Raw genomic sequence first — 16437 nt, 5'->3', positions numbered from 1 at the left:
GTAAGTAGTTGTTTAGATGCTTGTGTACTGTGCCTTAGAATGATTGTTGCCTTCTGTTCCAAGTTGGTGTCTTTAAAAGCTGGAAAAAAGCTCTAATTAGAGCAGCCATCTTTAATGGCCTGCTGTTGAACTTCATCAACAAAGCAGTTTATTTGGAGGATTCACTTGTGTCGCTCGATCTTGAGAGCACAGAGTTTGCTGTAAGCCACAGCAATTCATCGGAGGAGCTCTTACTGAATATTCTGTAGTGGTTTAAGGTAAGTTTTCTGCCTGTCCTACCTGCAGCCCTTCTGGCACGGCCGCTTGTATCTTCAGGTGACTCGGGCAGTCAAGTGCAAATAGATTAATACAATCCCAATTATTGTTATTTTGAAGATGGCCTTGTGGATTGTGAACATAGAAGGTTCAGTACTGACAGCTGAGTGGTAATATCCCGAGCTGCTGCAGCTGAATCCACCAGGACTCGTCTTTGAAAGGAGTCGGGAACATCCATGGCTTGCTCTGCGGTGTGCTTGTGCCGCTGTGTGCTAGCTAGTGTGGGCCACCAGAGGTGGTGAGTGCCCCGGAACAGTGTACCTCAAGTCACTGTTCCAGTTGTAACTGTACTGCGTAGTCAGCTCGTTTGTATAGGAACACAAATACTTGTCTCCGTGAGACACATGTAGTAACACCTGTGGTTTAATAAAGTAGGTTGCTTTGTGATGCACAAGTAGTTACTGTAAAGGAAAGGATTAGTTTGTGTCAAGTATTTTAATAGAAAGTTAATTTGACAGTGTGTTGTAATATTTATAAAATGTACCATTCTGATGTTATGTACAGAATTATGAATTTAAAAATAGTGTTTCATATTTTGTCTTAAAAATATTTCTTTAAACTTAGTAGTAGTGCTGTTCTGCTACACTTAGCAGACACATTCATTTAAAAAAAAAAAAAAGATTTTCTCATGTACAAACCCTTGCCAAAAGTAAGCAAAAACTCCGACAGCTTCTGTTGGGCTTGAAAAAAATACCTTACTGTTTCTGATTCAAGGAATATTGTATTTTTAAGTTTTTACTATCCATCTTTTACCAAAAAAAAGCAGAAAAAAACCCTACAGAGAATACGGGTATTTGTAAGTTAATGGTACAGTTGAACGCATCCTGTCTGTAAAGTTGTGGGACTTTTAAGTCCAACTGTGTCTTAAGTTCATTAGCTTCTAGCTGGCCTGCTTTTTTCTATTTCTAAAACTTCTTACCAAATTATCACTTCCTCTGTTGTAGACAGAAAAAGAATCTTAGCTTCATGGTCTAACTAATGAAGTGAACTATGCCCTGTTTTTGCATGGCACTGATAACAAAGTAATCGGTATGAACCGTGACGATGTTTTGTATGCACTTACTGAGGAAAACTTCCCTGTCATTTCACCATGGGTAGGTTACCACCGAAATGCATCCTTTCATCTCTAACTGCCTCGGTTGGGAATAATTGGGATTTTCAGAGAATTTAAGGTTGGTCTTTCAGATGGAACCTGCAAGTAATACTATATAAACTGAAGTGAACCTGTTATCTCCTCACAGGGTAAAAACAACAGTGGTGCTGATTGATTTTTTTTTTTAATTATTTTTTTTTAAGCTTGGAAATTCTTCTATTAGCATTTGTTGTTTGGGTTAAGTGATTGCATGAGTTCTGTAACTCATTAACAACTCTGTTCATCCTTGTTTTGCAACAGAGTGTATGTGTAGGATTTCAGTTCTATTATCTGTAGTCTATGTGTGTGCAGAAATGTAAGCGATAGTTAAATTTACTCTAGCTCTAATATACAACTAGTAGTATGTTACACATTAAGCTCTAAACTACAGACGTTCTCACTGGGGGGTGTCTGTTCATTCCTCCACGTAACTTCCATTCCATTTACAGCAAAAGACCACCGCTGAAATATCCATGGAGCAGCTGTGGCAGAATGTCAGGATTTTGTGACTGGTTTTGTTCTTGTTGTTTAAGCTCCTGAATCAGGCAGCAAACTTTTTTAGAGGTTTGTGCGTTTAACAACATTGGCTGTGTTTTCATTTTCTTCTTCTTTTCCCCTGATGGCTGGAATCAATGTAGGTAAATACACCTGCTGGTGCAGTGCTCCCTTGGCGTGGTTAGCCGATACCTTTACAGTGACAGGTGGTGGTCTGTGAAATAAAAGTAATAGCAACTTCAAAGTGTGCCAGTTGTTCAGGGAATTCCTGTTACTGGTGCCCTTTTTTTTTTTTTTTTTTTAATAGAACACAGGAAAAAAAATCTTTTAAAGAAAAGGTTTTGATTATACTTCTCTCAGTAGAGCTTTACAAAAACAGTTGTATTGTAAATGTCGGGGGGTTCGTTTGTTAGAAATGGTGATTTCAGAGCTCTGCGTGGAAAACGCTTTCATGCTTTAGATGAACAGGAAGTTTCTTGTCTTCACCCTCTGCATACTTTCCAGGTAGACTGAAATACATTTTGGCTCTAATTCTGTTTGTTGTTAAATTATTATTTTGATTGCAGGTGTTCTGTAAAATACAAAAAGCAGTGAGCTCTGCCACTTGAATATAGCTGTGAAGTTGGGACTGCATTTTATGTTTCTACTTCCTTAGTATTTGTTATTTAATGATCCTAATGGAGTAAAAAATTCAGTTTAGCAAGAAATCCAGTGGCCTTGGTTTATTTGAATATTCATATCTACAGATGGGAAGAACCCAAAGTTGTTACATTTCTGAGACAAGCATACAGAGGTGGTTAGAGAGCCTCACCCTGCCAACGGGAGGAAGGCTTTTTGTGAAAGTGTCCACCTGAGTCTGATCTTGACTCATTTGCAGACACTATTTAGGCTTTCTAGAATCTCAGGGTAACTGAACAAGAAAAATGCACCGTGATACTCTGACACTTTGATTTTTTGTTTTCGTTGTAACAACATAAAAATGTTTAAGATACTTCTCTGTTGAAGGTTCAGTCCCTTGAATTCACAAATGTATACGGTCTCGGTTACAGGTGAGATTTTTGTTGGTGACAGACTTTTGTAAATTTTTTTCCTACTGATTAATTTCTTGTAAAAGAAATTAAATCACAAATTTACATATAGAAATTTACATTACAGTAGTATTTAATAATATTATATTAAGCAACAATGATATCAGATCAGCTTGTAATTTCAAAACTGAAATGGGAAATATAAACCAAGTAATTTCTCTCACATAGAATTTTAGGATCGGGATGTTCTGTTGTTTGAAAGTCTGAAGAATGTTTGCCTTCATGTTAATTTCCACAGGCTGTGTTACCACATGCATTTTCCTCATAGCCTCACTTAAATTGCTGTGTAGGTTCTCTGTTGCTGTACAGGACCTTGACAGATTAGGTCCTCTTCAGCTCTGCGGGATAGACGAGATTTTTTGGCAAGTTGTTTTCACTTGTCACCAAATTGTCCTGCACCCCTTCCTGTCCCTTGCTTCTGCCCCACACGAAAGCAATTTAATCTGAGGCTTAAAGTAGATATTAGGATGGCTTTTGCTAACGGCTAGTATCGCATACTGCTGAAGCCATTTTACAAAACTGTCACAAAATCGCCTCCAAACCAAATAGATGCATTGCTTATTCTTGCTACAAACTACAGCAATTTTTAAAGTACTCTCTGGTCTGTGTAATGTCGTCTTCTGTGTATAGGCATGCTCCTTTTCCTGCCTCCCACCTCTGAGATCAGAATACTGGTGGTTATTTTTCAGTCTCCTGTCATTAATGGTATTTTATACTTCCTTCAAATGTGTGGTTGTGTTACAAATGTCTTCTCCGTATTAATGAGCTTGCTTGCTGCTGTCCGCAGTCCTGTGTCACTATAACAGCTTTCCGGACACATTCCGAGTACACCCATCCAGGCTCAACTGTTGGTTAATTTTCTCTCTGAAGTTTGCTTTGTGTATGACGTAGACTGTCTTGTATTATTATTTTGCCAAGTCTTATTTGGTAGGGAGGATCCAAGTTCTGGATGTTAAGACTTGTTAAAGGTGGCATGACTCCTCAAGCAGTTGTTTTTCTTGATGTTTGAGAAGCAAGCCTACTGTCTTACCTTTTTTTTTTTTTTTCTTTTTTGGGGGGGGGGGGGAGCGAGGTGGGACGTGAGGGTGTTTTTGTTTTTGTAAATACCAAAAATAACAGATAATACTGTATTGTCCTGAATTAACTAATACTAATTAAAATGCTGGCTACAGGAGTTGCATTTCTGAAGGTTGAGGGAGGAGTTACTCAAACTGAGAGGCAGCATCACAGTACGTTCCAGTACGACAAATTTAGGATTATTCTTAGCTAGGTCATGAATGCTTATTGTTCATAAGTAGATGCTTGATGGTGTATGTGGTTGGTTATTAAATGCAATGTGCCAGGCTATTTGAAAATAAAAACAGTTGTGCTGCTGGCTTAATACTACTCCTGGATATTCATTGTTACGGAAAAAAATTCCAAGGCATATTATCATAGATCATCTGTGAGGATAAAGGTTGAATTGGCAGGCTAATACATAGAGGAGTATAAAGGATCTGAAACTTGCCATAAATTAGTATTTTTATCTAAAGCATTTTTCCTGAGCATTGGGGAGCAGCATAGACCTGACAGTTTCCTACTTTATTGCATAATCAGTTCTTTACCTACGTAAGATTTTTTTTCTGAAGGATTCACAGTAGTAGATGATGTGTAGAGCATTGTAGATTAAAAGGATGAATGTAAAAACTGTCATAAACAAGCCTAGCTCATACGCAGTCAAGTGTGTTTTGCTAGTCTGGTTGTTACTGAAGACTAATTTGTATGTTATAAAGTAGAAAATACATTGGAGCAGCTGTAGCATTAACAAACTGTAACTAGTTAAATTCAGTCTGTACCCATTCTTACAAATCCGTCAAAAGTCGTGTGATGTCACTTCTCGGCAAGAGTTACGACAATTTTTGTTGCTGGTTAGTGAGAGTGCTAGCCCCACAGAGTGGATCTTTAGTGGGTAACATCACTTTGCCACATGCCTTTACCTGATCTCAGAACGCTACTTCTCTCTGCCTGCTGTATCCCTTTGCTAGAGGTTACTGTTCCAGTACCGGGACTGGCAATAAAATCCACCAAAAAAAGCAACTAATGAGCAAAGAACAATCAGGTAATAGTGAAGCACTGAAGACAGGGTTATCCGGAGTGTGGTTTCAGCTGGATGAAGATTTTGCTGCTCTGAAAGGGGCATCCTCCAGTGTCTGTTCTCTCTTGGTTACGCAATTGGTTCTGGTGATTACGCAGCTCCACAGAACGGATCAGCTTGCTGGTCTGACTGAAAACTACGATTTTTTTTTTTTCTTTTCTTGGAGCATGAGTAAGCAAGCTGTTCTGTTCTACTGTACAAATACCGACACCAGGTAGGCTGCAGGACTGTGCAGGAGCACACCGAGGAGCACAGGAGTTACCCTGCTGCTAACAGCGCCTAGTTAGACTGGCAAAAGATGCCTCTTCAAAATTTTCCTGTGGAATGCAGTAAGGTCCCTGTCTCTCTGCAGGTTTCGTGATCCATCCCTCGAGCTAGATCCCTATCCTACTATTTCTCCCCAATGCAATTCAGTAAGAGACATGAGAAATCGAGACTTGAATCCAGGACTCCCACTACTTCAGGGAGCATTCTCATCAACAGGCTATTGTCATGTTCCCCATATTCTCTCCTCTGCCATGTAAGTATTTAATTATCTACCGTGGGTTTCCCATTTTCAGGATGGGAAATCACCGAGCAGTCTCCATACAATCTTTTTCCGATGCCATTCTCTTTGTTAAAATGTCAATTTGAATTTCTTCTGACTGAGGCGGCTTTACAAGTTAGATCTTGTACTTCAGAGCAACTGCTCTTACTACACCGCTTTATCAAAATGCCAGCACTGTGCATTCGGTCTCCTTGACTGGCTATTTAATTGAAAGCCGCTGTGAGATGTGCTTTGTGTTACGCTGCTGTGTTGTGGACAGACTGTATCGGGCTGCTGGGGGGTTCTGTCACAGGGATGTCTGGTTACTGAATCACAAAGACGTTTAGGCAAGAGACAGGTGCCGATATGCTCAGTGGAGTCAAGATAACATCTCCAGTCACATTCAGGAATAGAGCTATAACCCTGGAACTTAATTTGAAAAATCAAGTCTCTTTCAGGGCTGAGAATAGAAGTTTGATCTTGCATAAAGTTGTACTTGTATAACAATAATGTAGTGCCTCACTATGACAAATGTAAGTGCTAATGCAAGATAAATATTCCAACTGTCATTTATAATTGTCATTTATGTACCTTTGGTCTGTCTTAGCTATTCATAGTATGCCAATCAGTGTCAAACTTCACTATTATGTTCTACTTTGTACCTGTGATTTTTTCAGGCTTAGTATTTGGGGAGAACTTCAAATGCATGCTAAGACGTCGAGGCAATCTGGTCATGTAATAGACCATCTCATATAAGTGCTTCTAAAGCATTGCTTGCAGTGAATGACAAAATCACCGAACAATGCAGAACTACTGAAGCCTTTAGTCTCAGAATGCAAAGATGGGAGTGATCCATCCTTAGGGAAAAGCTGCCCTTTGTTGGGAAAATCCAAGAGAGACATCGGCACCAGCGTCCAATGCTCTAAGCTTTATGAGGACCTCGGTATTTTGTATCAGGTGTTGCTTTCTAACTTTGTAGGTATCCCACACCTGTACATGTTTCTGTTGGTGGGGGTGCATAAACCCAGTAATTCCTGATGCTAGGAAGCTAACGGGCCCTCAGGCTGTAGTCACTGTCTTACCCTTCCAGCCTCAGGGCCCGATCAGACGGGTCTGCTGACATGCTGAATGCTGCTCAGCAGACAGCTAGAGTTTCTGCATCTGTGGCTTGTTGCACTCGCTTGCTTAATGACTGCTAGTATTTGTGAAATACAAAAATGTGCGTTCAAATAGTAACCTGCCTGATTCTCCCAGAACACTGAGGCCAAAGAATCTTTTCCTTCTTATTCTCCAATAGTAAGCAGCGATTCATTTATACAAGGTGAACAGGTTCAGTAAGAAACATGCGATGGTGAGAACAGCACGTGAAGATCTGCTTCTCTAGGAAGGTGGAAGGAAGAGTCCACGAGGATACACATCCCAACATACGTCTCTTCCTCTGCCAGTATCAGTAGTACATGGTACCAAGCGTCTGGTAAGCATCCCTTGAATACCGGCAGAGCTCGGGAAATGGGCCGAGTTCCTCCGCAGTTCACTAACAACAAGACATTATGGACAGTTTTCTGGTGAGGAAAGAACAGATGTAGATTTCTGACATCAAGAGTCTTCTATTGGTGAGGTTCCTTAAGTTTTCATTTATTAAATTTTCATAGTAGTCATGTCTGTTCCCAAGGATGTTAGAAAGGCACGTGGCTTCATAGTGACTGACGACAACATACCTAGCTCATGCTGAAGCTCCACAGTTACGAGCTGGGTGCTCTTCTCTCACACCTATGAAATGCAGTTGAGCAGATTTTATTCTCAAACCAAACAGAGGAGATCGCCACGGTGGGCAAGCCTTTCCCTTTCTGCAGTCACAGTTTCAGGCCTGCCATCCCCTACGTGTGAACAATACAGATCTCTTCCTTTTACACTTGACAAATTTCCATTTTTTTTAAAGTGATGTTCTGGCAATGTTAGCAGTCTATCCATGGAGAACAACTTAATGGATATTATTGTAATCACAGTAATTAACGAGCAGTAAATCTTCCTTACGTGCAGAAACTTTACTTGAGCCTTGCCTGAAGGTGTTAACAGGACCTGTGCTTGGGATGTGATGCTTCGGAGTAAGCTACACGGTAAAGCAGCGTTACAGCCTGAAGACAAAAGTGGGCGTACTGTGCACTGGTTTAGGTGAGAGGTTGTCGTTGCCATGTACGTTAATCATATGGCCAAGCACACCAGATGTATACGTTTCATGATATTTTATAGCTTTTGGAGCTACAGTCATTCATTTTTATTGCAGGGAATAGGTGGGAATTAGTTTGTTTTCTTTTGCAGTCTAAATAAATATTTTCCTGAATCTTGACTGCCTTACACCTTATTTGGCAAGTTTTCCAAAACTTTGGGGAAAAAATACAGTTTTACCATTTCAAAAAGAATCTAATATTAAAAAACCCAAACAAACGCAAAACAGTTTGAATTGTTCATGTGCCAGAGAAGAAAGTCAGGGGCAGCTGGCAAGCCCACAAATAAATTCTAGAGTAGATTATCATTATAATGACTAATCATCGTGGCAAAAATTAGGTGTGAATGGACATAAAGGACATTTGCAGGTCATTCCTGTTGACCTTATTGTCCGCTTCCAATGCAGAAGCTTTTTACTATTTGCAGCATCTAGGAAACTGTTTTCAGTGGATATGAACAGCATAACTTCACTGAGCAGCTTTCAGTAAAGCCAGATAATTCTAAATACACTTGATTGTCAATACAGTGGGAGTTTTAGTGGGGTGTACTTTCATTTTCAAATGGATGCGGTGGTGCTCTTTGAGGACTTGCCAGTGCTAGAAGTACGAATGGCTCCCGCCTGCCATCGTGAGCAGACGCGCAGCCAACTGCTGCTGGGTGCTGAGCCCGCGGTCCTGCCGGAGAAGGAGCAGAGGCTGAGAGCTGCAGATTTTGTTTACTGCCCTGGCGTTCTTGTTCCTAGGAAACAATCCCAACCCTGGTTACAAGTATTTAATCAGTAATTTCTTCAATCAAGCAGCCTAAGCAATCTGTAAATGTAGATTGAGTATAATTACCTAAGCTATCATTAAAAGATACATCTCAATCAGCAGCGCTTGCTAGCTGATTGTCACCTGAAACCTTGCAATTAACACAATTACTAGTATTTTTGACAAAATAGCTTAGCATGGCTTGATTAATAGTGCTTTTCAGGAATGGCCTTTTCCGGTATTTCTTACTGTCAAAGCTGCGAGTCCTGCACACTGTTATTTTGAAGATTTTACAACAGACACGGCAAAATGGATATAGGGAGGATAGGATTTATCTGGCTTCTGGAGATTTAAGTCACAAAGCTCAAGCGCTTGAACTTTTTCATCTGCTTCATGTACTGCTATAACAACAAATTAAAAATAAAGTTAATCCATCTTGTGCAATGAATCAGAGGCTTTAAACTGAATTTGAAATTACTGTTTACTAGGTAACACCCAAACCTAGATTGTGTAGAGCAGTGAGCAGAAAAAAAAGTTGTTTGAATTGCAATTGATTGTTGTTATCAGGGGCTGAGTTCAGTACTGCAGTACCTGATCTATTACATTCAAACCAGCAATCACATAGTGAGCTGGGATTTGCTAAATAAAGTTTTAAGTTAGTAACCAAACCATTTCTTTTTTTTTTTTTTTTTTTTTTTTTCCCCTGCCTCCTTATATGCACACTCCAGTTTCAGGCTTTTATTTCTCCCTGCCTGAATTCCACCTTAACTGCTCTCCTCTCTCTATTTTAACCCATTACTACCTAATTCCTCTTCTGGTTTATCAAAGCAAGTTATAATTAGCAAAATATAAATGGCCGAAACTTGCTTAGTTACTGTAGTTTCTACATACCTGAATAGTTTTATGGCAAGAGAATAAAATTTCTTTTATGCTTGTGCATTGCGCTGTACAAACAAGCAAAGGCAGGCTATGCAGCGATGCTCTGATCACCTGATCGTTGGCAGCAGTGGAGTCTGTGGGAAGCCAAGAGCTGTTAGTAGCCAATAATGTTGGGATACATTTCCACTGAAAAAGGAAAATCTTTTTTGGGGTGTGTTTATGTACTTTTTTGACTTCTAATTCTTTTCCAGTGGCTGCATATCTCTGATAAAGATCTAAAAGTTTCTAGAGTAACTTTCTGAAACCTTCTGTCCTTATTGTGAACTTCCTCTATTTTTGTTGCTGCCGCTGTTAGCTTCTGATACTGGGTTAACCTACTTATAATCATCCTGAGTAATTTATGGAAAAAAAATCCCAAAACCAAAAAATGATTTTTATTATTTTTTTTTTTTTCATTAGAGAATTCAATGCTATTAAAATGCAACTTTGAGAAGTTGTGCTACTGTTCTGGTCCACTTGGAGCCAGTTCTCATTTTTAAAGAAAAACATTTGCTGAAAGGCTGCCTTTTATATAAAGGGAAATTTTGTATTTGTAAAGCCTTGCCCTATTAGACTATTTTAGGCTGATTAAAAATAAGCACATTCCGTTTTTCTAGTGAAGATGAACTGAAGCGTAACGTGACACATTGCACCTTTCTAGGTGAAGAAGTGTGGCATTGCGATACTAGGAAATGGCTGAGCTTTGGAAAGGGGCTGACAACTGGCAAATACAGCGCCAATAACGAGCTATCGCAGAAAGCAAAGGATAAACTAAATGTATATGTTAAAGAAAAACAATAATGGTAAGTGCATTATTTTTCTAATTTCTTCTTTGTACACGTGGATTTTAAGCTTGCTTGTGCATTTGAGTATTGGGCACATTTTTTACTTTTATACTGTTTATCTACAAAGCCCAGTATTGGCTTGAATGTTATTTCTCAGTTACAATCAAAGCAAATTACACTGTTACCTTCAAGACCACTTTGTGTGGAAACACTGGCCTTAAGAAGTACAACCCATCTTTGTCTTCAGAGTGGAACAGTCACTGAATGTTTGAGGGTTTTTTTCACTTTCATAGAGTCTGCAGTACTGCTATAGTAATGATTTTAAATTTTATATTGTAAACTTGCTCTTCAAATGTAGTCTAGATGTAAAATTGCAATTTAAATTTTAGCTTCCATTTCTATTTTGTAACTTGAGTGTTTTTCTAATGACGTTTCAAAACTTTCACGTATGTTTAAAATCATCCTGAAATTCTAGAATATGTTCATTTGTTAAATGAATGCTTGAGTTAAAACTTGTTTCTTTTTGATTAAAACCTTAGGTTTTTGCTGGTATAAAACTATTTATACCATGAGAAATGTGGTCTGAATTGTTTTTATGAGGTTATACACTGGGTTTTCCCCAGTTGCTTTTGACAGACATTGCCTTAGGTTTGAAGTAATATTAATCTAGGCCAATATTCTGCTTTTCGACAGTCAACTAGCTGAAACGAAAGTGCCTTGCAAATGCTACCGAGCTGGGCTGGGGGTGCCAGCCATAGTTATCCCTGCGTGGTGCTGCATTGTGTTTACTGCATAAAGTTTAAAATACATTTCCCAGTGTTCCCTATTTCCAGTGTTTTGGGTTTGTTGTTTTTTGTTTTTTTTTTTTTTCCTTTTCCATACCACAATGTCCTGGCCTCTAACAAATTATGAGGGGGTTTTTTTGTGTTTCAGATCATTACTGTTGCTGTCATTAAGATCAAGTGTTTCCTGGGACAGAATGAGAGACAGAAGTTATATTTGAAGGAAATAGCCACAAAGAATTTCTAAATTAAGTGCATTGGGAGGAAGATGAGTGGACATTCATACACTCAAACTGATTAAAGGAGCATAATAAAGCCACCTGGTTTCTGCAGAAGGGTAAGCGAGATGATTACTGTAATCCTTTCTAGATGTAAAGATACATGAATAGATCCCTTTGAGGAATATGATTCTGTTAAAAGTGCAATGTATAGAAAAAAGTTTTTTCGTTGATAGGAAACGATAAACTTCCATGCCATCTGTTTCCTGGATCCTGTGATCCTACTCCTGCCTAGTGCAGGATGTATATGCAGATTTCTTCAAAAATCTGCCCTTGCTTTACATAAACTGCAAACTAGTAGAATACAGGTGAGTTCCTACACGAAGATGCGATGCTCAAGCCGCGATGGTGAGGCCCACTTTGAGTACGGTGTCCTTGGAGCTGGCTGGAATCAGCCAGGAGCACGGACCTGGCAGCGAGCTTCATGCACAGGCCGGTTCTTAATCTGTTGAAATGCGCAGCTGGATTTACTCATAATTTGAGATTCAAGCCTGTTTGATGGGAGCACAGAGCACTTGGATTGCAGTTCATTTGCTTAGTTGATCTAAAATGTGGATGGAGATAATACAGGTCGGTGTAAAGGACAACACAGACATGGTGTGTGAAAGGACTTTGGTCTCAGCTCCATCTGTAGCCGAACCGGTCGAATGGGCCTTCTCTCAAAACAGAGGCTCTTGGATCACTTTTCTCTTCAGTTTCTACACAGAAACTACACAGTTTCACCCCACGTTTTAGTCAGGCTCTGCTGCTTGTCAGCACCTTCCAAGAGGTCTCTTTTTACTCTGCCAAATCTCTCTTCGGGTCTCACCTGAAACCTTAGTGTTAAAAGACGACTAGCGTTGGGATCTTTTCACAGGAAGATCGTACCACGCGAGGAATAGCAAAAAGACTCTCATGTTGTTTGAAGTTGATTTTATAATAAAAATCATAAAGCATACAAACCCTGCAGGGACCTGCACTTGGTGTAGGAATGGCAATTCAGTAAGTTAAATAACTGACGCACTGCCTACGTTTAGCCAGTACGGTGTACGCTCTGAATTCTACTCGCCGTAAGTATGCTTGGTGCATTTTTTAATAAGTTTTTCTCTGGAAAACAGTTTTATCATTCGGTTCTCCCCTTAGATTGGATTTTATGTTGTTGTTTTTATTTTAGTGGAATTTAGCACATTTCCACACTTTTCTAAATGGATTTTGAATGTGTGTTTTGAATATTTAAGTAAAAATTGGACATAATAAACAGCCTTTCAGGCATTAGAGGAATAAAAAGACAAACATGCAGCATATTAAGTTGCATTAGATGCTGAATCCTGGCTGTCATCAGGTAATTTCAGTACAGGTCTAGCTGACAGCTAGTTAAATTGCATAATGCAGAAAGGTACAAGAAAGATGCTGAAGAGTTTTAAATCTTCTAGAGATTTTGTTCAGAGAGAAAGAGGGCCTGCAGTTGCTGTGAAGTCCGTGAAAGGCCTTGGAATGCCTTTCGATTCTGCGTGAAAGATACTTAGCCACTAATGATGAACATTGATACAGGTATTAAGGATGGCATCTTCCACTTCTTTGAAAGTCCCCTTTCACTGTCAAGATAAACGCTTTTTCTTATATTTTTTGGTTCCAGAAAACCAAGTGAGAACTAGCACCATTTTACACAGGAAGGTGGACACAGAAATAGTTGTATAATAAAGGTCTGTAGTCACAGCTGTGACAGTCACATCTCTAAATTTGAGTGCATGTTTTCCATGTAAATTTATTTCTCCCTCAGTGAACTACTAAGAGAAGTCCAGTGCTTCGGTCCTCAAATCTATTTGCTGGATTTGCATTGCCATCAAATGGCGGCTGCGCATATATAGGTTAAGAAAATGCATGCCTGGCTTTAACAAATAGCTGGCTATAAAAAGTACTTCAAGTAACGGTATAAAGGCATGAAACTGGGCATAAAATCTGTTGATTCTAACCGGAATGTCACAAATTGAAAAATAAATGTTACTTTCAAAATGAAAGGTATACTCTGCCTAAACTTACTTAAACTGTAAGAATAACATAAAGCAGAAACTGAATACGGCGTTAGCATTTTCTAGGTTTTAAGTTTTTACTTCCAACTTGCGTGACCTTGATTTGATCCTCTAAAAGCTGTTTCAGCATCTCCGCTGTGTTCGGAGTGCTTCATCAGGTTAGCTTTGTGGTATATAGAACCAGAAAAAGTGGTTTTTTTCAAGGTTAAAGACGGGTTTCTGTTATGAGTCGTGCTATCAGTTTGTAATGTTAATGTCTAAAAAAAGCTCTCTAAAATGGTAAGGCTACTTAGAAGTCAGCTTTACTGGAGCACTCCTTTTTATGTCAGAACTGCCATCACCCCCTCTTTCAGAATGCATCTAGTCAAAGCTTACATTAGTCTGTCACTCCTAATAGTGTCTTGTAGACACTGGCAATATCCCGTTTCTCTGAGCTGCGTATGGGGGACAGGTTAACTAACTACTCTACATCAGAACCCCAAGGCTTTTTAAAAAGGCTGTATTTTTTAAAAAAACTATTTACGTTGGCTTTCATAAGGAATATAAATGACAGAAGATGTTTGGGATAGACAGTTCCCTCTTTTAACTCGGGCTTTGTTATTCTTTATAGCCTTTGCAGTCGATTGCTTGCAACCCAAGCCCTTAAAATGGGTAAGCCAGATAGGAATCCGAAATGTGTGTTCAATCACTTGCACTGTAATAGATGAATCAATGTGAAAAAATAAACACATTTGTAAACTATTAGGACAAAAGCTGAAAACCAGGATTTTTATCTTGAGCAAACCCAAGAGAGCCTTTCAAGAGCTTTCTGCTGTTTTGTACACTTGGTTGTAGATTCTTGTTGAAAGGTTGAGGGGGAGATCTAGTCCAAGATAAGTTTTCTTGCTAGCTCGTTTTTGATCAAAGCCTTCTATAAACAGCTATCAGCCACAGCTTGTTAAACAAGTTACATAGCGCTCTCCTCTCCAAGAGGAAGAGGAAAAAAAAAGTAGTGTTTGCAAAAGCAGTTAGACTATGCAAAGGCAGCTGGTGAGTCGGAATTCACTGTCTCTTCACCGGAATGTAAACACGTCAGATTCCTGCATGCTAGTTCACTGTGATAAGCTCAGGGTATCTTTGCCTTTTATTATTTCCATTTCTGCCTTTCCTCACCTTGTGATGTTATACAGCCAGGACACATCATAAGCAAATTTAGCCTGATAGAAATATACCACCCCTTCAGAACAGATGCCCAAGGGAACACACTCTACAAACTTCTGAAGTTCATATCTTAAATAGGTGGTATTATTATTAAATTATATATTAAATGGGAGATAAGAATTAACTAATTTATAATCTTGTTATTTAACGTATAACATAATAGCCTTAGTAATGTAAAAGGGCAGTTAAGTTCCGCTTGATAGTAGTGTACCCTGCCTTCACAAAGTTTAGGGAAGAGGTACTAGTCCCAAAGTTGTTTGAGTGTTAGGCAGTAATCTAATTTCTAAATTTAAAACTTTGTTTATGAAATGAACATTTATTCCATAAACAAAACTCATGTTGCCCTTCTTTAATAGCCATACCTTGCCTTGTGAATCCTGCCTTATTTCCTGTTTAAACTTCTTAAATTTATTTTATACCTTTCAAAATTCCTCTGAAAAAAATTTATATTTTATCTGCTAGATGGCACCTCTTGCCTGGATTTATGAGCTAAACATCTGTTTCCTAAAACAACTGTTTGTCCAAAACTGTTATATCAATCAGTGATACAGCCATTCTGAAATATCTTTAGAGAAACATAGATGCTTACAATTCTTAACCTGTTTTTTTGTGCAACTTCATGCACAGTCAGAGGCTTTATAAAACTTCTGATTTGCAATCTCCCTAAGTAAACAGTGAACTACAGCTGTCCGAGCTACTTACCCGCAACCCGCTCTGGGTACTTCAACTGGCTCGCCTACGCTAGCCTCATTTAGGTTATCCCATCTAACATTTGTAGTTAGGATGAAAGTAGCAGGAATAAGGCAGTACAGAAAGTCACTTTTTAAAATACAACTTTTATTCAAGATTGAAATCTTCTGATAACAATCGTAAAATTTTAATGTAGGTTATTTCTCATGCTTTTAAATTATAGAAACTTTGGGAGAAATGATGTTACATAGATTAACCAACTATCAGGACAAAATATTTTATATTAAACACTTTGCCTTAGTTTAGTCCTTAGTTAGCTGGACATACTATTCATTTCAATAAAGAATTCAGATTTTTGCATCCTCAGAGGATAAATGCACTTTTAACTTTCCATATTGCTTATATACTTTTAAAAAACAACAAAACATACATGTTCTAGACATATAAGAACAGAAAAAGAAAGTGATTGCAGTAGCTAATAAAACCAGTTAATACTTTAAACCCTGTATGTGCTATATGTAAACAGATACTCACTTCTTGTCTAGCTGTTAAGATAAAAGACATAACAGCCCAACTGGTAGAACTGTTGAAGTTTGAAAAAGTCACTTCTAGCTTCAGTAAGACCTTAACAGCTGTAGAAGGCAAGTGATCAAAAATGGTTGTGTTTATTTCTTTTTGATTTATTAAAGATTAATCCCTGTGCAAAACATTCAAAACACGTACAAATTTAAAAATAATCAAACACTTTCACGGTGATCAACTATACAAGTGAGATAGCAATTTTAAAAGATTTAGATGGATAAGCACAAGCTAGCAGTGACGTATCGTTGCAACAAGTAGCATCATATAGAAAGATGGCAGTGGAAAGTCAGTCTTCACCCTCTGAAGCAGCTTGTTTTGTTCTCAAGAGTTCTGTACCTCACTTTAAATAACAGGCTTCATGACGGAGATATATTTATTTGGAAGGAGTCCATTGAGCAACATAAGGATTATGGTTTCTATGATCTGCTTATAAAAGATTCCTTTCACATAAGGAAAATTTAAAAAGATTTCAAAGGTATCAAAGGCTACTGAAAAGAAGAAGAAAAAAAGCCTCTGAATTTCTGTTGG

The sequence above is a fragment of the Falco cherrug genome, chromosome 1, assembly GCF_023634085.1.
Source record: "Falco cherrug isolate bFalChe1 chromosome 1, bFalChe1.pri, whole genome shotgun sequence".
In the NCBI taxonomy this organism is placed as follows: Eukaryota; Metazoa; Chordata; class Aves; order Falconiformes; family Falconidae; genus Falco; species Falco cherrug.
Note: the sequence above shows the minus strand (reverse complement) of the source record.